At 47.7% G+C, this 22669-nt stretch overlaps 1 pseudogene; it reads left to right on the top strand.

The window, feature by feature from the left end:
• LOC127229943 (NEDD4-binding protein 1-like) overlaps positions 1-16003 on the top strand; it is a 46798-nt pseudogene extending 30795 nt beyond the window's left edge.
• The last annotated feature ends 6666 nt before the right edge of the window (positions 16004-22669 follow it).

Raw genomic sequence — 22669 nt, 5'->3', positions numbered from 1 at the left:
AGAAGGAAATCCAAGGCCTGAAGAGTAGGGTCTGTTGGTGTCAACTACCGTGAAGCAGCCCCCTCCCACTCTTCCCTGGATTGCTGTCTGTTTGGTCCAGGATGATGTCTGCAGCTCATATACCACAAAAAGTACCAAATACCTGCCTTATGCTGCTGTTATGTGTTTTTTCGGTTCGTTTTCCCCCTTGTCACCATGAATGAGTCAAGTGATGAGTCAGTGGGAAAGGTTTGCGGTGTCTGGCTCACCATCACAGTGTTGGCTGAAACTCCAGTGTAAGAGCACCTGACTGGCCTCCTTTGGTGATTTTCTGAGTAGGTGGGGTTTGCCGGTTCCCTTGTCAGAACTGTGCACTCTATCCATTTTGTTTGCCGGTCTTTCTATATCAGGTTCCATGACTATTTTTCTTAACTTAGAAGCTAGAAGGAAGCCATGCTTTCCTGATTAATTAAGAAAGGGAGACTTTCCACACATATTTCCTTACATGGTCCTGCCTGGTTTGATGACCACTGATAGCTAGCTATTGTCACCCAGCTCTCCTCTCTTTTAAACATGTTGACTGGCTGCTATAATGTGGAAGGGGGGGAAATAGCCAGGTAATTTAACTTGTGCAGCATGGAATAGGAGTTCAGATCTTCATGGAGAGCTAACACACTTACCCTCCAGGCTCAGTGTTTTCCTGAATGTGGAGCCAGGGTCTATTTGGAGTCCCAAAGTAGAAAGGTTTTATAGTCTGTGCACTTTGAATATATGTTCTCTAGAGCAGGGCAGACCATTGTTGTACTTCTTGTCCACCAGCCTCTCTATTGCAGAGGCCTTCTGGTGGGCAGAGGCACACTTTATCCAGTCAGAGTATTAGCCCCAAAAGTAGAGTTCTTACTAGACTAATATTATGACAACAGCTTCGCTCCCTCTCCCCCCCCCCTCCCGTCCCTGGGACTGAGAGTTAAAACTCAGACCACACACATGCTATATTGGTCACACCCCAGCCCTCATTTCCTTTTTCTGTAGTTTTATTTTCTAGATAAATCTATATTCTCTAATCTGAACCTTGAGCTCTGTTTTTTTGTTTTTTGTTTTTTTTTTTTTGTTTGTTTTAAACTCTGGAGTTTTCAGAGTGGAAAATGCTATAATTTTACCATAGAAAACACTGAAAACTGGTGCAACATTGGTGCTTCTAGACTTTATTTGTTTTACTATTGCTTTAAACTATTTGCCCCCCCCCCCCACCCCAAGCTTGCAAGAAGCCCAGGGTAGCAGAATTCCTCTCCCATCTGTGTCGTCTCCCTTTTCTTCATTGACCTGGCAAGCCGAACTTGGTGTTCTGTCCACATCCACTCCTGCTGTTGTGGTCAGCAGGAGCATTTAAGGAGAGGAGGATAAGCCAGTTATCTGAAGTGGGCTGACTTCGGGTGCGTACTCTGGATTTGGGATCTTTATGTTAGAACTGACTGTCTTAACTCCAGGCCTGCCCTTTGGATCAAACAGAGTGATACTTACTCTTTAAAAACATCAAGAAACTCAGTTACCCCTTGTTTTCACACAGTACAGGTGTCTTGCTGGTACATCCTTGCCATATCAGCAGTGGGGTTATCGCTTGCATGTGTTTTCTGGGTTAATGACCTGATGGTTTCTTGTCTTTTTTCTTTTTGGTTTTCCGAAACAGGATTTCTCTGTGTAACACTGGCTGTCCTGGAACTTGATCTATATAGACTAGGTTTGCCTCTTGAACTCACAGAGACTGAGACCTGCCTCTGCCTCCTAAGTGCTGGGATTACAGGCGTGTGCTGCCACTACCTGGCTGATAGTTTTCTTTTTTTATGAGGTCTCTGAAAAAGAGTAGGTTTTATATCCTCTAGCAAAGAGAACTTGTGAGCTACTCTTTGCCACTTCTTGACAACTTAGCTGCTTATATCCAGCACTTCCTACTCTCAAGGATCAGGGATGCAAATGGGGTTTTGTTGTACTGTGGGATAATGGAAAGGCATTGGCCAAGAATGGGGGCCACTGTCTGGCTGCACACCCGGACAGGCCACTCTGTCATGTTCTGCACAGTAGAATGTAGGAGGTGAGAAGACAGGAAGGCTGAACTTCACAGGAGACTGGACTGAGCCCTCAGAAGACCTGGTGTGGAAGGTACACAAGGAGCCTTAGCAACCAGACCACCCAAGAGCAAGGGCTGGCTGGGATGTGTGTTATGGAAAGTTTGCCTTGGCTTGCTCTCCCCTGACCTGTCAAATGTGGAGGGGCTTGGAAGCCAGTCCTATCAAAGGATGTGTGTGTGGAAGGACCTCTGTCCTCCACCTCTATTCAACTACCTGAGACAAAGATGAAGGGTTATTTATGTTTTACTTATTCATTTATGTGGGGTGGGGAGGGTAGGAAACACACACCATGGTACATTGTGGCACTTTTGCCTGTGGAGCCATATAGCCAGCTGGGTTGTTTTGTTTTGTTTTTTATTTATAGTATTTTTCCTAGGTATATGTATAGTATATACATGCCTGGTCAGAAAAGGGCTGCTTTCCTGGGACTGGAGTTACAGATGGTTTGAGCCACCATGTGAGTGCTGAGGGTCGAATCCATGCCCTTTTGCAAGAGTGGCAAGTGCTCTTAAGCATGAGCCATCTCTCCAGGAAGTTTCTGTTTTTGTATTTTAAAATGCACTGCCAGACTTGAGAATGCAGTGTGTGTGTGTGTGTGTGTGTGTGTGTGTGTGTGTGTGTGTGTGTGTGTGTGTGAGAGAGAGAGAGGAGAGAGAGTGAGAGTGTGTGTGTGTGTGCTGTAGCAGGAAGTCACACACTGGACTGAGTGTGGCCCCATTTCTGTCTTATGAGTAGGAACTCAGCCATGTTTGTCATCTACAGCTGTGTGTGGCTGCTGTCACATTTCTGTGGCAGAGTGAGTGGTGAGACAGTGACCACGGTGACCTTTGCAGATTGACAGGTTCTAGCCTGTTTCTTACATACTTAGCTTTTTCTTCCGCTTCATTCAGTACAGTCCCCATAGTCCTAGTTAGTTTCATTTGAATCTTATTTTCAGTTTGTTTTTTATAAGTTTGTAGACTTGGGAGCTTCTCAGTTCCCTAGAAGCGGGTGGTGCACCCACCCACCCTCCAGAACTAGCAGTGACATTGGGCACTTTGGTAGTGGCAGTAGAGTCACATTTTTATTCCTGCCTCAACCATAGGCAGGCGCAGCACAGGCATTATCACAGCTACTGACTGTGATAAGATTCACAAGGAATTCTCAGAAGCACACTGGCAATGGAGCTCAATGTAGAATGCTAGCCTAGCATGTGTAAGGACCCAGACTTGATCCATAACACAGCAAACAAGCAAAAAGCCAAACTCCACCAGGATAGTCACTCCATAATTAGGCTAGCTGTGGAGGTATACAGCAGTGATGTTGATGTCTGGAGTCTGAGGCAGAGGGTCACATGCTCTAGTCAGCCTCAATGGTGTACACATCTCAAAAAAGGAAGATAAAATTCTTAGAGGCCAATGATTAGACAGAACTTAGAAACAATAGTAGTTTTTCCCAGTAGAATATAGTTTAAACTCCCATGATAATAAACAGATACTACAGCAAGCCTGCCAGCCTCCACCAAAACAGTATGCCCAATTTGCCAAACACAAAGATCTAAGACTCTTAAGACACAGGAAGACTCTGCCAGCAGATCTAACTTGCCTTCGTAAAGTAGCAGACTGTACAACTTCGAAAAGTAAAAGCAGTTTGTATTGTTTCTGTTGTGTGTGATTGTTCTTTTCTGTGGTAAAACTTAGGCTTTACATAGGCTTTAACCTGAATGAAATTGTCCTTGTTTCCTTCCAGCCATGGTCTAAAGAAGTTCTTTAGTTGTCGTGGAATAGCAATTGCAGTTGAGTATTTTTGGAAGCTTGGCAACCGAAACATCACTGTGTTTGTCCCACAGTGGAGAACGAGGCGCGATCCTAATGTCACAGGTGAGGCCCAGTGACTTTTCTATACTTCTGGCTAGATAATTAATGAACTGGCTTCAGATTGTAGCACAGGGTACCTAGAGTAGAATCACACACATGGGCAACAGTTTGAATGACAACACTCTAAATTGGTTCTGTCTGGTAAAATATCAATTGAAAACTCAGTGTGGTGGTGCACACCTGTAAGACCAGTACTCAGGACGAAGCAAGAAGATCAGAGACATCCTTAGCTACTCAGCAGGATTTTTTAGGCACGCCTCTCAGTTGAGGGGTATTGTAGTGTAAAAGGGAGTGATAAGGAAGGATAGAGTAGCTGTTAGAAAGTACATGCCTCTACTAGTTTGGGCTTTTGAGTATTTAAATAATATTTTTTCTTAATAATATTTTTAGAATACTTGCTTGGTCAGTTTTGTACCTTCAGACACGTCTTCTTAGTAGCCTGATGGCTTACAGGAATCACTTCTGTTTGCCATATGGTACTTGGTGTGTAACCTACAGGCCCCACACAAAAGGTCAGAACTCCTATATTGTGAAGTAGTCCAGAGAAGCAGAAGGTTGCTGCAGGCATAGTACATGAGCAAGTGCACCGAGAAAGGAAAGGTAGAAAGGGGGGTGGGGGACATCTCTTATAGATTTGTCCAGTCCAGAACAGGAAGTGAGAGTTAGTTCCTAGGGAGGGGGAAGTGCTGCGGCTGCTCCACTCCAGAGTAGCTTCCTTTTCTGGGAGAAGGTGTTACAACAGAAGAGCCATAGGAGCGAGGCACACTCACTCTTTTCTTGCTGTCTCAGTGCATATGCACTGGGCAGCTCTGAGGTGGGGAACCCCTAATGTGGGCAGGTCAGCTCAGGTCACTGGCAGCTTTGGTAGGAAATGCAAACACAGGAATCTGACTTCAGCTCAGCTTCTCCTGCCTGTGAGTGCTTCTCCACAGGACAGCATAGGCCCTCCATTCTGTCACTACTTGTGCCTGGGAAATTGAGTAAACGCTTACACAGACAGCTAGGAGTGATTAGGACAGGAGGAGGCTACAGGCAGGCTGGAGAGCACACAGCCTTTCTTGACTGGAACGAAGTGGTTTGTTCCTGCTACTGCCTCTGCTTCAGAGGGCTTGTCCCCCTCCCCACTCCCACCCTTTTGGGAACTCTTGTCATTTCTCTTTTTGTATTCTACTTGTAATATATACCTTTGGAAATGTTCTTGGGGGCAGGGTTAATTAATTACAGGCTATGGTTTAGTCTCAAGAGGCAAATGCTTTTAACATTGGTTGGTCAGTTGTTTAAAAACTACCAGTCATTTCATATATAGACTTTGCCTGAGTATAAATCTTACTTGGTTTCTTTTTTTTTTTTTTTCCCCTTCTTCATCTGGTTGAGTTAGTAAAATTGAGTCAGTAGGAAAAAAGAGGTTTCTGCAAGTCCCCAAGTGAAATATTTGGGTTTGCATTCATTTATTTACACATCTGGGAAGATAGCCTTTGCTGAATACATATCAACTTCTTCCACGAACAGAACAGCACTTCTTAACCCAGCTCCAAGAGCTTGGAATATTATCTTTAACTCCTGCCCGGATGGTCTTTGGAGAAAGAATTGCTTCTCATGATGACAGGTATGAAGGGCTATTTTCCTTCCCAAGGTGGGAGTGGGGTGGTGAGGAGCCAGCTAGCTACCTTCCACCAATCAGGTGTAGACTCTGAAGGGACCTGCTTGGCTCAGCTTGAAAACATGAGATCAAGGTCACTACTAAGCTTATATACCCTATGAAGTTAGGAATGGCACAGAAGACACTATTGTGTTAGGTTTGGTTTTGTTTAAAATTTAGTAAAGCATGTCTGAGGTGAGAAAATGTAGATATATGTAGTGGTTTGTTTTGTTTTGAGACAGGGTATCACTGTGCAGCTCTGGCCTAGCATTCACTATGTAGAGCATAGGTCTGAGTAGATGTCTCGCCGCCCCCCCGCAGAAGGAGAAATTTGATTCCAAGCTTACCCAGTGATATATAGTTTTTACAGCTCTACTCTGGTGCTGTCCTGTAAGTAGTAGCAGGCATGGTGTGTGGGACCCTCAGGCTGTCTATTCCTTCTCTGCATTACTCTGTCCTTGTCCCAGTGAAGAAAGTTGCTTACGCTGGCATGTGGTTGAATGGGAAAGAGGTGATTTAGGGCCACTGCTGACATTCACTCTCTCATAGACGGGAAAGAGACGGGGTTGGATGGGGTGGATCCAAGGTGCTGTCAGACAATGAGAAGACCTGAGAGAGGGCAGCACATGGGTCAGGGTCAGTCCTGGGAATCTGTCCTGGAGGGGCAGTTCTTGTCAGCACCGTCACAGGCTCAGGAACCCTGAATTGCTCAGGTGAAAAAGTAGTTAGGCCAGTAGGTCCAGGGAAGCCTTCAGGTCTCTACCACCACAGATTTCTTCTCACAGCCAGGGGACTCAAATACAGAAACAGACATGCAGAAGCTTTTGCTTGGTCTATATAGCTCTCTGGGCTTCAGAGAACACAGGTGTGTGTCCTGGTGGGTAGGATGAGACGCCTCACCATCTGCTTTTATTGACTTCTGGGCAAATAGCACCATTGACAGTCAAGCTCTTTAGAAGAAACCTAAATGTTCATTAATAAGAAACTCAGCCCAGTGTGGTGGCTCAAACCCATAATCTCAGCGTTTTAGGAGGTAGCCGCAGAAGGATCAGAAGAGCCATGTTCAGCTGCATAGTGGATTCTAAACTAGCCTGGGGTATGTAGGTTCCTGGGGCGGGGGTTGGGGCTAATAAACAAAACAAAACCAACTTTCCAAGGTTCCAAAAGCCTGGAAACTGTTGAGTTGTTTTAAGTCCCACTTTTGAGTCACTGTCACTGCTAAGAGCAGCCATTTCACCTGTGAGTACAGTGACTTGTTTGTTTCACTATCTTTGTTCTTATTCAAGAAATAACGTGTCCATTATCTTTGCAGTTTTTGTTCTGTTTTTTTGTTTGTTTGTTTTGTTGTTGTTGTTTTTTATGATAGGTTCTTACTATGTAGCCCTGGCTGTTCCTGGAACTCACTATGTAAACTAGGCTGGCCTCCAACTCACCAGCCTCTGCCTCCCAAATGCTGGTATTAAAGGTGTGCAGTACCATGCCTTTCTACTCACAAAGATTTTAAGAGGATTTAAACGGATAATTTTCAGCAATAAAACAAAATTATTTAATTCTTGCTCCCTTTTATCACCATGTCCGAGAGGCTTTGTGTATCCCTAGCACCCTATAAGCCAAGCATAATGGCACACACCTGTAATCCCAGCACCAGAAGGTCAAGGTCATCTTCAGGCTATTTAGTTCAAGGCCAACCTAGGAGACTTAAGCCTCAATCTCTCAAACACAGAGCTGGGAGTTTAGTGATAGAGTTCAAAGAGATCCCCAGTTCTCCAGAAGGCAGTGGGTGACCCCAAAAATGACAGTCTTGGCTCCGCTCAAGCCGAACTACAGAGGGACTGCTGTCCTCCAGAGAGATGAAAGTTCACACACGTCACATTCCTGCCCACCAGAAAGGGTCGCTTCCCTTGGTTATACCTGTGGTTACATAGCAAGCCTGAAGCTAACTCCAGGCTCCTCCAGTGCCTAGTAACATGTGTATGCTATGAATATCAAAGCCCCCATGCTAACCTCAATGGTCTCCCTCCCCTCCAGTGTGCAAGCTCCCAGGCCACTCTCTTCAGAATGGCACCCACCCCCATATTCATTCTTTCCAGCTTCTCCAGCTGCTCACTATGGCCATGTCCCCATTGACCCCCACCACAGAAATAGCCCTGGCCATATCCATTCTGCTTCTTTCTCTCTCTGCTCTGGACTCTTCCAGATGCCTCCCGCTGTTCTCTGTCTCCTATCTACAGCATAAATAAATAAATAAATAAATAAATAAATAAATAAATAAATAAGAGAGACTTCCCCCCAGCCATCCAATCCAGCCATAGTGGTTTCTTGGCTGTGCCCTCTCGTACACTTGCCTAGTATGCCAGGCCCTTAGTTTGATGCCAGCACCACTAAAACTGTTTTTTAAAAATGCAAAAACCACTTCATCACCATGTGTCCTTTCATAGTTGAGTGAATCTGTCTATATTTAGGCTAAAATGATGATGTCTTCTTAAAGCAAAGCAGAAAATGGATTGGTGTTTTGTTTTGTTTTAATTGCAAACCTGTCAACTAACATTGAAGTAAACTCAGCTGAAAGCTGAGTTACCTATAACTTGTCCTCTGCTTAAGTCTTCATGCATTGCTATCATGGTTTATTGGTGGATCTTTTCTAGAAAATGTAGGAATCATAGTTAAAATCAGTTTTGTAGAATTAGATTGCATGGGGGAAAAAAAAGTTGTTTTATAATCACACTAGTAATTCCAGAGATACTCGACATTTTATCCATCTTCAGTTGACAGGGACCAAACTTCCTTGTGTCCAGCCTTTTTTAAACTGGCTATTTCCTTATAGCACAGCTTTTCTGAGCCAGACATGCTATTTGCTTATTTTGAACCCTCTTGTTACCATAGGTTCCTACTACACTTAGCGGACAAGACTGGGGGTATAATTGTAACAAATGATAACTTCAGAGAATTTGTGACCGAGTCAGTGTCCTGGAGAGAAATTATTACAAAAAGGTAATCTTTTCTTCTTTGCTTTGATTGCAAGTTTGTTGTTCGAGTTTTATCTGACAGTGCTGCTTGCCATGGTGGGCCCAGGAAAGGGTGAGGGCAGGCTTCCCTAAGAGTACCTGCAGTATTGGACCCCTGCCCCATGCCATCTGAAGTGTCAGCTTTGGAATACTGTGACTCCAGCAAGAGCATGGGACAAAAGCAATATGCTGAGGGAGGGGGCACCTAACTGGGGATACTGGAGTAAGTCTAGCTTCATTGTCTGGTGTTTTCCATGAGTTCAGTGCACAGCTTTTCTTGCTGGTGCTGTGAATGTGTTCAGTTGCTGAGCTACTGAAGAGCAGTGGATACCTGGCTTCCGTGAGCCCCCAGAAGACTTGCCCCCTTGAGCAGCTGCGTCACACAAGAAGCAAAAGTGCTGTGCTGTGGTTCCAGGGATAAGACGGATATGCCATAGATCTGAACCATAAAGGGACTGTGCAGGGGCAGTGTGGGTAGATGTCTAGCACATCTGGATGTCTATTTCTGGACTTGACAGTTGGCCCTTGTCTGATACTTCTAACTTGCTACATCCTAATGGAATTTTTGAAAGAGCCTGGCTTGGGCTGATGAGATGTGTCAAGCCTGAGGACCTGAGGTCAATCCCCAGAACCACACCTTTACATTTTTAGAGAACACTTGGCTGCACACTCTTGGATGAAAGTGAATACATTTTGAGCTCTATGTTGCTAAAAGGGTATTGGTGATAGGTGGGAGAGAGTTGATCTTTGACCTAGTAGGCACAGTTGATGAATCCTTAAGCTTCTTGGACACTGGTGTGTGTTAATACAAGTATGCACACGAGGAGGCTCAAACCAACCCACTGCTCTCAGACCTCACAGAAGCAACTCGGAAACCAGAATATGCACTGCAGGTAGACACTAGTTGTATTTATTCATTTATTTGCAATAGGAACCCATTATGTAGCTCTGGCAGGCTCCACCTCTCCTGCCTCTGGCATGCCAGAGTTAAAAAGCATATACCACCATGCCCGGTGAGTTCTTTATTTCTTGTGTGTAGATGCTAGACCCCCATGGCCTCTGGTATGCCCTTTTAAAAATCACAGGTTTGCCCATGAACACATTTATTTCCACTTTCACTTTGTGGCACACCTGCTTTGTCCCTAGCAGAATGCCTTTAGTTATGTTTTTTTCATGTGTTAGAAAATACCTGGCTGGCGTCTGGATGAAATTTGTGGCCGCTGAGAAAAGCTTCTTGCATGACTGTCCACAACAAAAGTTAAAACAGTTTCACTCGCAAGTGGGGTTGCTTCCCCTTCGGGCAGTTAGCTGGCAGGATTTTTAGACAGACCATTGTCCCAAAATGGGTGGCTTCCTTTGAGAAATGTTTCATTTCCTCCAGCAGTGAAGAGTACTGATTGTCAGCACTGTGACTTTGTGTTGTAGACTGCTTCAGTACACGTTCGTGGGGGACATATTTATGGTTCCTGATGACCCCCTGGGAAGAAACGGACCTCGGCTAGAAGAATTTCTCCGAAAGGAGGTCTTTCTTAGGTATTTCTGTGTATTTCCTCGTATGTTAAATTTTTTTATTTTAACCAAATGCTTTTCTTTGGAACAAATGCTGTCCTTGAAAATTAGAAATGGCATTTGATTTTTTTTTTTTTAAGCCTTAATTAGACTTAGCAATATGTGACCGATGTAGAAGCCAGTCAATAAGTACCCAAGGCTAATCTTCACTGTGATCTTTTTTAGCTTTGTTTTGCCTGCCTACCTGCCTGCCTTAGACCGTTTCCTCTGTGTCAGCAGGCTAAGCTCAAACTCCGGACCCTTCTGCCTCTGCCTCCTGTGCTGGGGTCTAGGCCCGCCCTGTATGGGGTCCTTTTCATTTTAATCCTAAGAGAGCAGACAGCCCTGAGTCACTCTCTCAGAAGAAGCCAGTTTTCAAGCTGCTGGTAGCTTGTCAGTCACTTGGGCCCAGGTTCTCTTTGTGGGATACTTTTCCATGTACTTTCTGCAGTTTGTTTTAACTGTGCAGTGCTAAGTGAACTCGTGCCCTACTAAGGGATCATTGCAAGGTAGGGTGGGGGTGGAGGCTGATAGCTACTGTTTACCATCACTAAATGGGAAAGCTGTCTGACATTGACTGACAAGTAGAGGTTATTTCTTTGCTGACCTGCAGCCTCCTCTATGCTAACCCAGTGGCAGACCTTCTCTGTTTTAAAATCAAAATAAACTCTATTTCTGTGGCGCTCCTGGCAGGTTTTTGCGTGGGGTTGGTCTGGGTACCCAAAAGAAGAAGGCATATTCTCTCCCATCTTTCAAGGCTGCTAACCAGTCATTTATAGCATGAGCCTGTGGGACCATCAGTTTGAGCCTGGCTGTGCACCAGCTCACTCGAGGAGCTTCTCTAATGGAGACCAGCATACTTTGAGCTTCCTCATCTTGTGATCATCTCTCTGTGTGTGAGCTTTTGAGGTTTTATGACTCACAGGAGGTGTTGACTAAGACAGGGTTATCTGTCCACACCGACGAAACATTGGCCTGCTGTACACTTGTCCAGCTCACCTCCAAATCCCTCATCTTATATTGGAAATCCTCATAGCATTTCAGGCCTCAAGGCATGTGTTTGAGGCTGTATGTGGGCTCCATGCTGAGCCAATGCCCAGGTCAAGCTAGAGGTGGATTCTTTGCTACCTTTCCACTCCCTCAGTAGCCTGATGGGCAGAATCAGCCCTCCTGGTCATTTTTCCCTCTCACCTAGTGTCATCGTCAAAGAGCTTGGTGGCTGCTTGGATCCTCTTAAGGATAATGGAGCTTTGGCAGGCTGTTGGACTTCTGAAGTTGGTGGTAGTATTAGCACCATTTCTCAGCTGCGGCTAGAATCAGTTTGAGTGCTTAAGCAGGACAGGTGTCCCCTGGACGCACATACAACACCATGTGCGTATGCATCAAGAGTACACATGCCCTGCTCAGACCTCACTGGAGACAGGGATTCCCTGAGCCTGTTGGAGTTGCCTTTTTGCCCAGAGGGATGCCTCTCCCTGGTTCTGACAGCTGACACTGCCCAGAATAAAAGCCTCTAAAAGAGCAGGAACCTTGCAGAACCAGTGATTGTAGCCTGCCCTCAGACAGCACCTGGGGATGGGACTGTCTATCCCAGGGGTGCTCGTTCTCGCATGTGTCTGGAAATGGTGCTGGGTGCATCGGAGCTGATTTCACCACCCCATGGCCTTCAGAAACCATGGAACTAGCTAGCATCTAGACCCTCAGTGTTAGCCATGTGTGCTTTAATAGGGTTTCTTACTGCCCCTCTCACCATGACTCACTTCATCCACAGAGACATGCAGCCGCTACTCAATGTCCTCCCAAATGTGGGCACGTTTGACCCTGGCTTCCGGAGCCCCAACACCCAGATAGCCAACACCAGCCACCAGCCTCCATCCCGGAACCAGGGAGCCTCTTCAGGCTCTTGGCTTTCTCAGCAGCCCCACTTCACACCCCTGGCCACCCTTCCCAGTATACAGCAGAACCTTCCCATGCCAGCACAGAGATCTTCTGCAGAGACCAGCGAGCTGAGGGAGGCCCTGCTGAAGATCTTCCCTGACTCTGAACAAAAACTGAAGATTGACCAGATCCTGATGGCTCATCCATACATGAAAGACCTGAACGCCCTTTCCGCCCTGGTATTGGACTGAAGGCTGGGCTAAGAGCCCACTGCTGGTGGGGACCAGAGGGAACTGCCAACCGTGGGAAGTTCCTAATGGGAAGACGCTGTCCCAGAGTGAACATTGTATGCTGGGTAGGAAAAGGAGGAAGACAGGTGTTTTGTACATACAAAAATCTGGATTTTCAAAGCCAGCTTTTTTCTATATATAAATTATGCTGCTATTACAGATTTAACATTTTCTGTAAAAGGAAAGTACATTTTCTGCCTGTTCAGAACTGTTTAATAGCAGTTACTCTTGAGTGTATTTACAATTTTATGTTTTTTAAACTATTTTCCTTAAAGCAGAAGAAAAATTGACAAATGAATATGGTTAGCCTTTCTAAATAAAATTTAAAAAGAAAAAAAAATGGGGGGTTGCTTCCTTAAGGAAAGCAAGACCTTTTAAAGTATATTTTCTTGAGGTGATCTGTCCTGTCACTCACATGGTGTGTGTCCCCTGCCTCCTCCTTGGAGCTGACCTGCTCTGATCTTGTGGGTCTTCTCAGCAGGTCATTTGCCAGAGTGGAAAAGAGCCACTAGATGGCACTTGGTGCCTGGCTGTCCTCAGTGACAAGAAAAAGTCAGACTCAGAAGAGCAGGGGAGAAGTCTCCGAGTCCATTCAGCCCTACCCTTCTTCCCCTCCACCAGACAGAGAAGGGAGCTGAATCCCAACATTCTCCCTGACTGGCCTAGCTCCTTAATGCACTCACCAGCCAAGGCCGCCATGCTCCCAGCCTGACTCCGCAGCTACCAGCCTCAGAAGGTGAGGTAGGATTGGAGAGTCTGTTGAGGAGTCCCTTACTGTGGCCAGCATGAGTCCACAGCCCACAAGTATGGGAAAGACCCCCCCATGTGGAGTTTGTACAGCTTTGCCAAAAAGTTTTCTATTCTCAAGGATGACCTAAGCCAATAAATAGCATTAGTAGTTTCAGAAGGGGTCTCAAATGACCCCTCCCCATTTTCCTCTTTTGTCTTTTTAGAGATTTCTTAGCAGCTCTTCTTGAGTCTTTCAGAACCAGTTATCTCAGTATTGTCTCTTCTCAGTGTAGCTTGAATTCTGTATCTGTGAAACTTTTCCTGGTCATCTTAGTATTTTGACTCTCACCTGGACCTTTAAAGGGCTTTGTGTTTCCCATCTGTGCTGTCCCCTAGGCCTCATGGTAAGTTCTGCTGCCCTGTGGATTGTCTTTCTCCTGGTCCCACGAGTAGTAACTGAGGACTTGGTGCTGGTTTGTTCTCTTGGTGCAGGGACTGTGTAGATCACAGGATGCTGTCACCATGCGTGTGTCTTGGTTTCATTTGATTCCTGCATCCCTCAGGAGATGAACACAGAGCTTTCTAGGTGGCCACACACTTGTACTTCAGTCATGTTCTCCTGAATTCTTTGATGATGCAACCTGCTGGGAGCTGTTTCTCATCTGTCACTTGGGGTTTGAGACCTGCAGGCTGTGCAAATAGAAAACAAAGACTTTTGTTCAGGTCCAGGAGTAGACCCACCACAGCCCCCCACCCTGTGCCCCAGCTTCGGAGCATAGCAAAAGTGCCAAGGTGGAGCTTTGCCCAGGGCCTCCTGATCTCCTCAGTCCCAGTCCAGCATTCCTGGGAACCAGGAGAACCAGGGTGCTCCACAGTTCACCCTGACCAGGAAGGAGCCTGGGCTTTCTAAGGTTCTGCAGGCAGCCTGTCTTTTGAGTTGTGGGAGCCTCTGTGTTCTTTCTTAGCATTGTTTCTGGGATACATGCCCATTTTCCCCTTTCTCCATATACGAGAGAAGAAAAGATTAGAGGAAACTGAGAGGCATTAATTACTTTGTAGATTATAATGTGAAATGTAATTCTCGATTCTTTGTGAAATTTATCACATTTAGGTGTAGCATTTAAAGCCCAGTTATCCAGCCACTGAAGGAAGCTCACCACCTGCTTCTCTGCCTCATCCCAAGCTCTGTTGCTGCTAGGTGCTTATAGATGCTTAACCTCCATCCCTCAGTGCCTCCACAGTGAAGTTTGGAGTGTCTTGGAATTCTTCCCAGAGTGGAGTGTCTCTGCCTCCTGACATTTGGGTGAGGTGGCCAGCACAACTTTTGGTCATTGGTCAAAGTGTCTGATGCTTACAGAGGTTGAAAGGATAGGTAACTAGTGTAGCTGATGGGCATCCAGCCTCTGTGCACATGCATGTGTGTTGCCATAGCTGTACCAGTACAGTTGTGGCAGCATTGTTTCTGGGACTTGCTGTGAGGCAGGATGGAGTTGTGTTTATATAGGCTTGTAAATGTGGAAGGCAAGAAAGAGGACTCTGCCTTCTTGCCACTGCCAAGTACCTAGCCCCTCCCTGGGTAGGGGCAACTACTGCAAACTGTGCCCTCTGCAGCAGACTCACCCAGGTCCTAGCCTGCCTCCCACATCTCTTCTATGCTGCCCCATCCTCAACATTCTGAGCCATCTCAGCTGGGTCCATCAGTGCACTGTTCCCCAGCATTACCACCTCCCTGTTGCTCCCCAGGTACCTTTGATCCTTGAAGTTAAAACCCCCTGCATTTTGTTGCTAATGCTTTGCTCCAACTTCCTGCTTTTTCCCTCCCCGGTGTGCAAACCTGGCATCTATCCACTACTGGGAGTAGCCTGGGAAATCACTGGGTTGCTGTTTTCATTGTTAAGGTAGTAGCTACCGATAGTGAGGCCATTGGCCTTATTTCTTCTATTTTCCTTCTAGAGGTTCTTTATTCCTTTCTCCTTGAAGGCCAATCCTTAATATGGTTTCTCAACAGGTGATTCTCAGAGTGGGCCACCCTTGGGCCTCATATCAGAAAGGGCAGCCCTTGCTAAAATAAAATGCAGGCTGTCAGGCACCACCCTGAGGTGTGGCCTCTGCTCTAGAGGGACGCCCAGAGGCTCTTCACTTCCAGTTAGTCTGGAACTACATTTTGAGTGACTACTCTTATTCTAGGAGCCACCACTCTTTCCTAATACCACCATCTACTATGGTGACACCAGTCCTGTTACTAGCCTTGTGGGGCCTTAGTTCCCAGAAACTCAGCCCCCATTCTGTCATCTTCTCTCATCTAACCCCGAGAGGTCCCTTATATACTTCTTGGCCCTTGGATTACTACTGCCCACCATTTCCACCCATGACACTGGTCCCTCAACACTAGGCCACTTTACAGCTCTCCTCTCCTAGACTCCACAGGGCTTCAAGTTCATCTAGAAGGTCATTTTGCATCATCATTTTCTTCTTCTGTGATCTTCTACAGCTGCAACCAGAGCATCCAGTTCCTACCCTCTGAGCCTAGTGTCCGTGACTGTGTCCCGTGGCCGCCCTTGACTGTCCACTTTCTGTCCCCTGCCATAATTCTCACCCAGCCACCCAGACCTGAGCTCCCAGTGGGCCCTATCCACGCTTACTTTTTTTTTTTTTCTAGAATGCCCCTCTGCCCTACAGCACTCTCACCTTCTCCTAGGCCCAGCCCTGAGTCGTCTTTGCGCTCTGAACAGAAGCAACCCTGTGGTGTTCTGTGACCCCACAGCACTTGGTGTCTTGCTTCTGGCTCTTGCCACTCTGGCAGGTGTAGCTGCAGCCAACTGTGTACTGTGTTGCCTCCCTCTAGACTGTGAGCTCCTCGCGGGCAGGGACCATATGGTCACTCTGTATCTCTTATGGCACCTAACAGTGCCTTGCACTTGGTAGGTGCTCAATAAATGTCTGTTCAAGTGAACTGGAGGACGGTGTCTTCTTGACTGTGGCTTTAACGACAGGTCCCTGGCAGAACCTTAGTGGAACCTTGCTGATCATGTTTTACAGGCATGACCCACCTCTGTTAGGGTTAGGGGTGGCTTGCTTGCCTAATTCATTCCGTCCCCCTTCCCTTGGGGCTTCCGCACATGCCATCCTGGGCAAAGTTGCCCACACCTGGAACCCTGACCAGATGGAAACATCCAAAGCCGACAGTTGGCTTAGGCCACACTCACCAGTCTTCCTCAGGGATTTTCCCCATTGTGGGTGGGAGCCATGAGGTGATCCACCCACTGCCATTAACACTAACGTTATGCCATGGGAAAGAAAGATGAGCAAGAGATCCTGGCCCTGAGTTCTGAGCTCCTTTTGTCAGGGAAGGGCTCCTCGTGTCACCAGGCCCAGTGTTCCCTAACTGTGCCCTGTTGCTGAAGCAGTTTCATGGTGGACTTAATCCCTTGGAGTCAGGCCTCTACTCCAAGTGAGGTGCCTCACTGTACTTCGCAGAGCGTAGCAGATTGGATGGGAGATAGCCAGCTTAATGCCAGGGTTACGGGTGACAGCCACCACACTTTGCTCCATGGGTTGTGAAATTAAAAGCAATTCAGGCTCCCATTCTCCAGACATGTGGTCCTGCCAGAACCAGGCATGTCTTCTGGGGAAGCAGTTGAGCCAGAGTCCTCCAGCCAGTGCCAGAAATGCAGCCCAGGGTTGGACTCCCTCCTCCTGTTTGGTGGCATTTGCTCCAAATCACAGACAGGACTACACTGCAGACCGAATTTCTAGGGTTTTGCTTGCCATCTCCTTCCAGGTCCCTAACTTGCCCTGCTCAGCCACATAGTCTGGAACCCAGTCTGGGGGCAGACTCATCCTTCATCACTTCTATCTAACAAAGGAATCAGACCTGCACTGTTGCCACGTGTCCTGGATCAGGCTCAAGTTGCAGCCATCAAAAGAGACAGCAGAAAGAAGGGTCCTCCTGAGTGGCCCACAGGAGCTCAAGACAAGGCTGCGTGTTCACGGCGTCCCCATCCACAGGGGCTATCCCAGCAAGTCACTTGGGCCCTCTGAAAAGTGTCGGGCACCAGCCCCAATACCACCTCCCCTCTGAATACTTCTGAGTCCCTTCCACCCAAAAGAAACCAGAGGCAATGCTGGTGGAAGGAAGGAAGGAAGGAAGGAAGGAAGGAAGGAAGGAAGGAAGGAAGGAAGGAAGGAAGGAAGGAGACAGTCAGAATGACTCTAAGGTGAGTGTGTGGGCCCTGGTCTAGCACACCTAGTACTGTGTGACCTTGAGAAAGTTCCCCAGGCTCTTTGGAAGGCTTGATGCTGCTGTCTGTGGAAAACTTGATGACATGGATACTGTGTCCACCCCCCACATGCCTCAGAGCAGTACACCACTGTCCTACTGACACGTTACTGCAAGCTGCTGTGGCTGTGCATAGCTGAGAGCATGGTACTTGGGCAGCTGAGGCAGGGGGATTGCCTCAAGTTTGAGGCCAGGCTGGACTATTGTGTGAGACTGTCTCAAAAGAAAGAATGGGGGGAGGGGTGATACAAGGGAATTAGTGCCAAGCCTTGCTGCTGGCCCTCATCACCTGTTTTGACTGCCTACCACTGAATGCCCTTTCTGACCCCCGTGTCCACCCTGCATCCTCACATTCTGGAAGAAACAACCAATCAGTCACATCTAGGACAATTCCTGAAGAAGGGAACAAGGGAAAGGAACAGCTGGATCTTTTCACCTAATTAGCTTGTTACCTTCTACAACCATCATTCAGTGTGTGGAGGCCCGGCTGGCTCTGGCTGTCCACAACCACCAGCCATTAGGTGAGGCAAGGCTTGAACTCCTATTTTATCCCCATTTGTTCATAAGATGAGAGTGGCTTTTGCTTTAGAGTGTTCTGCGTTGTCTGACACCTTCAGGACCTCCAAGACCAGAACCAGCCAGAACCCCTTCTAGATGGATAGTAGAGAGCAATGCTGAGTTCCTTGTACTCTGGGGAGCCCTAACTCTCTGGGCACTGGGGAATGCTGATGGGAGAGGCCCTGGGCTGCTGTAGAAATGGCCTTGGCCAATGGTTGTTTAGCTCCCATCCTGACCCAAGCTTGCATCTGTTTGCTATCCTAGTAGTCTTAGCGTGAACTACCTCAGGCATGGCAGCCTGTCACACATAACCAAGGAATCAGCATCATCGGTCCAGGGTCTGAGAGCAAGCTCCAGCCCAGATGGCTGTGAGACATTCTGCTTCCCACACAGCTGCTCTCCAGATCGATAGCCCAGCCCCTGTGCCCTAACCCTAACCCTCCCCATGCCCAGCCAGCACTGCCCATCATGTCATGGTGACCCCATTCTGCAGTAACCAGAAGACTAGGGTTAACAGTAATAGCTCTCAGTACAGGTGAGAAAACAGGACAGCAGAGCTGAGACCTGCGCCACCATCTCCATGCTCCAAGAGCAACATTGTGTCTACCCATTGAATGGGCCAGAAGTCATAGCCAGGTGTTCATAGCCAGCAGTCAGTCATTCCATGATGTCAGCAACCCTCCACAAATGCCTACGCCTAGACATTCATGATGGGTATCAAGGCAAGGAAAATGTGGAAGGAGCCAGCCGAGGCAAGGCAGGCACTACTTAAGAGATCTGTCCTGCCAAGGGAAGAGGAACCATGGGGAGGTTCAAAGAGCTCAAGCGCTCCAAGGCTGGAGAAATCAGGGCAAGGGGCCTTCTTCAGCTGGAGGCCTGTGGGAAGTCAGCAGGCTCTGAGCTCTGGTGTTTGGAAAGCCCTTCCAGGCCCCTGTTCTGCACCTCAGAGACATCCAATGTAGGAATAGGAACATGGCCTCAGTCTCTAGCCAAGCCACCTCCATTATGCTGGCTAGGGATCAGAGAGGGTGCCACAAATGGACCTGGAATGTAGGCTTGCTGGATGTGATTCTTTAAGGTTCCAAGCTTGCTCTTCCTCTGTCCTCCCAAGCTCTGTAATTGTCACCATCTGTCCAGAGGAGAACCTCCTGCTTCCAGAGCCCGGAGGTGCCTTCTGATCACTAAATGGCTGGGTCACCAGCAGTAGAAGTCTCTTGCCTGTCTGTCATTCACAAGCCATCTCCTCTTTGGTCAAGGACACCCCAGTCCTGGCTCCTGCTCGACTGTGGATTCCTTTGGCTCATTCTTCCCCTCTGTGGGTGCCAGTGCCTCAGAATGTGACACATGAGAGTGTCCACTTGGCTGCTGGACTGGTGACTATGGGCCCCTGGGGCAAAGTCACTGCCCTTTGCTTCAGCCATGGGTTTTGGCAGCATGCAAGACAGGCACAGGGGCACAGGGACGCTTGGCCGAGAGCAGTGTGCAAGGCCTGTCCTCATGGGCACTGGCTTTGGCCACCTACTTGGCCAGCATCTCCCTAACTCCTGATGGTAGGAAGCAGCTACTGGATGTAAGATGTGTCTGAATGGAACCTGGTTGCTGGTTGCTGGAGCAGACACCCTTGCAACCTGGCTGAAGGCAGAGCAGATTTCTAAGGGGGCCCAGATCTCCACAGAGCAAGGCCAGCACCAGGAAGTAAGCTGCTGTTTATTCTCCAGATGCCTGACAGTTTAGGCAGCCAGTCTAGAGCCCGGTGGTAGCTCCTATCCCATTAGAGCCTCACAGAACTTCTGAGGACAAAGCCCCCCGGGGGGGGGCGTCCCAGCCCAGGATGGGGGGGAACAATCTCTGAAAACTGTTGCTCTCTTAAGTCTGCTTCACTGGATAGCAAAGGGTTAAACTAACTGTAGGTCACACAATGGAGGCAGAAACAGGAGGATCTCAAGTTCAAGCCCAGCCTGGGCTATAGGGTGAGCCCCTATCACAAACCCAACCACCCTAAAAAAAAAAAAAAAAGAAGAAGAAAAGGAAAGGAAAGGAAAACTCATATTCCCTGGTTTCAAGTTAGTTAGAGGACTAGTCTAAAACTAGTTATCAGGACCACATGTTTTTGGCTAACAGACATACAGACAGATGGAGGAGAAATGGGTGCACACTCTGGTTAATTGATTTTGTACAAAAGTGCTCATATTGGTCAGTGGACAAAAGATGGTCTTTCAGAAAGTGGTGCGTCCCCGTGGCAAGGAGAGTCAAATGGATGGTTCATCCCTTGAGCGTGAGTGGCTCCTGTGGCAGGGATAACATCCCCAGGGGTGTATTGCATCATGTCCTAAGCAGCTGCCACCGACTTTCTGGCTGATGAGAAAGCCAGTGTATTTTGAAAGCTTATTAGACAAGGCTTCATTAAGAGTCTGTGGGAGCCGAGGATGGCCTGTGACAAGCTGGACCCTTGCTCTTACAACTGCAGGCAAATGAGTTCTGCCAGCAGCTCAAATGAACTGGAAAGTGGATTCTTTGTCATCAGGCCTCAGAGGAGAGAGAGGCACCACATGGCCACACCCTGGTGCTGGTCTGGGAGAGCCTCAGCCGCTCAAACTGCTGACCCCAGGAACTAAGATGACAAGTGTGAGTTTATCAAGTAAATAAGAGTGTGGTCATTTACGATGTGACACAGAAAACTAGTACACTCCATGTGCCAGACAAAACATGAACCTCCACCTTGTTAAGAGCAGATAGAGAATTAGCTCAAGATGGAGCATAGGCCTAATGTAAACTTACAGCTAACAACAAAAACCCTGAGCACAGCCCCATGGACAGGTGGAGACCAAGATGGGCACCATGGTGAGGGGGGAGAGGAAAGCAGCAGTATGGTACAGCAGAGCTCGGGACCACATCATGATGTATGTGGGGGCAGCCCTGGCACCAGGACCTCTCATGGCACCCCAGTCCCTTTTGGTCCCCTGCTTCCAGCTGCTCAATCCCTACATGCTCATTCTGGTCCCAGTCTCAGGCCTTCCTAGGTGTGTGGTCCTCATCTGGTCACTTTCCACCTTTGCGTGTGGCCAATCAACAGCCACTTCCCCGCATCCTGAGAGTGTTGCTCAGTGGTAGAGTGCTTGCCATCAGCCACCTCCCAGCCAAAGCCATGGGAAGAACCCTGGATGGATAGATTCTGCGACTCACACACGAGCAAGGGCTCTTCTGCTGCCCCAGGAGCTGAGGTCCACAGGCTAGCGATCCTGTGCTAACTACATGCCTCCCACCAGAAGTTTCCATGAGGCTACCAAGACTAACAGCTGAGCAGGGAACACATTTGAGAAATTTTGAAGTTTACTGTAAATGCATGCATTGGGTAGGAGAGGGGTGTGGGAAGCTTCTGAGGCCTGGCCCTTTCTAGTAGGTTCCCCAGCGAAACAGGCAGCCCAGCTTGGAGTCATCAGTGACAACCAGGGCCCAAGGGCTTCCAGGTGAACTAAATTCCCAAGCATTTGTGTGTGTGTGTGTGTGTGTGTGTGTGTGTGTGTGTGTGAGAGAGAGAGAGAGAGAGAGAGAGAGAGAGAGAGAGAGAGAGAGAGAGAAAGGACCAAGAAATGGTACTGTCAAGGAAGCCGACGAAATAGTGCCTGTATGGAGGATGCTGTGAAGGGGTCTACTGAAACTGAAGTAGGGGAGTGGGAGGTTCTGGGCCTGAGGAAGGGAGGTACACAGTAGCACCGAGCCTGCACCAGACACAGTGACCTGCTGAGTGTTTGCCGTTTGGGCAGATCCATGTCCCCCTGCTTGCTTTTCTAAGGACAGGCTTTGCCTATGGAGTTCCATGGGAGGATTGGCTAAGGGCAGGGACAGAGTGGGCTGCAGGTAAGACTCCTCCAAAGTTCAAGCTTGAGACTGTTTTGGAAATACATGATGGCCCCCTGAATCTCTGGAGAAATGGTCAGTGGCTAAGGGCACGACTACTTTCCCTAAAGGTCCTGAGTTCGGTTCCCAGCACCCACATTAGACAGCTTATAACTAACAACAAAACCACTATTACCTCTTTTTTATTTTCAAAATATTTATTTGTTTTTGTTTTGTGAATATGGGTTTTTGCTTTCTGTGTACCACATGTGTGCATTGCTCTTGGAAGGCAGAGAGGGTGTGAAATCCCCTGAAACTGAAGCTACAGATGTTTGGGAGCTGCCATGAGGGTCCTGGGAACCCCTCTGAAGGAGCAGCCTGCTGTTAACACAGAGCCATCTCTCCAGTCCCCACTATTAGCTCTTACGGGTTCTGCGGGTCAGTAAGGAGCGGCCTGATTCTCTTCTGTCTGGGACTCAACAGGGATTTGAAGACAAGGATCTGGAGTTTTTGGAAGATCATTTGCTCCCGTGGGCTGAGCTGTTGGGAGCTAGACTGGACGGGATATGAAGGAAGAGTGTTTTGGGCAGTGAGAACACCTGGAATGGAGAGAAGAGACTGTTTGTACACTCATGGGAAGATCAGTGTCTTAGAACGAGGTTGCACAGGCCTGCAGCGCATAGGTGGATTGCACCTTAAGCCTAAGGATTCTGGGGAGTCCAGGAAGTGACTTGATGTTTATTATTTTAATTTAGTTGAACTACTCTTTTTCCTTCCTTCGTTTTTCCTTTTTCTTCTTCCTTTCTTCCATTTACAGTGCTAAGGATAGAACCCTGCACCTCACACATGCTTCACAAGCACACACACAGTCCATTGAGCTTATTAATCAGAGTGGACAAAACCAAGGGTTGGCCACTAACCTCAGCAGCGCATTAAAATCTGGTT

Source organism: Phodopus roborovskii, unplaced genomic scaffold, assembly GCF_943737965.1.
Source record: "Phodopus roborovskii unplaced genomic scaffold, PHOROB, whole genome shotgun sequence".
In the NCBI taxonomy this organism is placed as follows: domain Eukaryota; kingdom Metazoa; phylum Chordata; class Mammalia; order Rodentia; family Cricetidae; genus Phodopus; species Phodopus roborovskii.
This window is presented reverse-complemented; position numbering and strand designations above follow the sequence as displayed.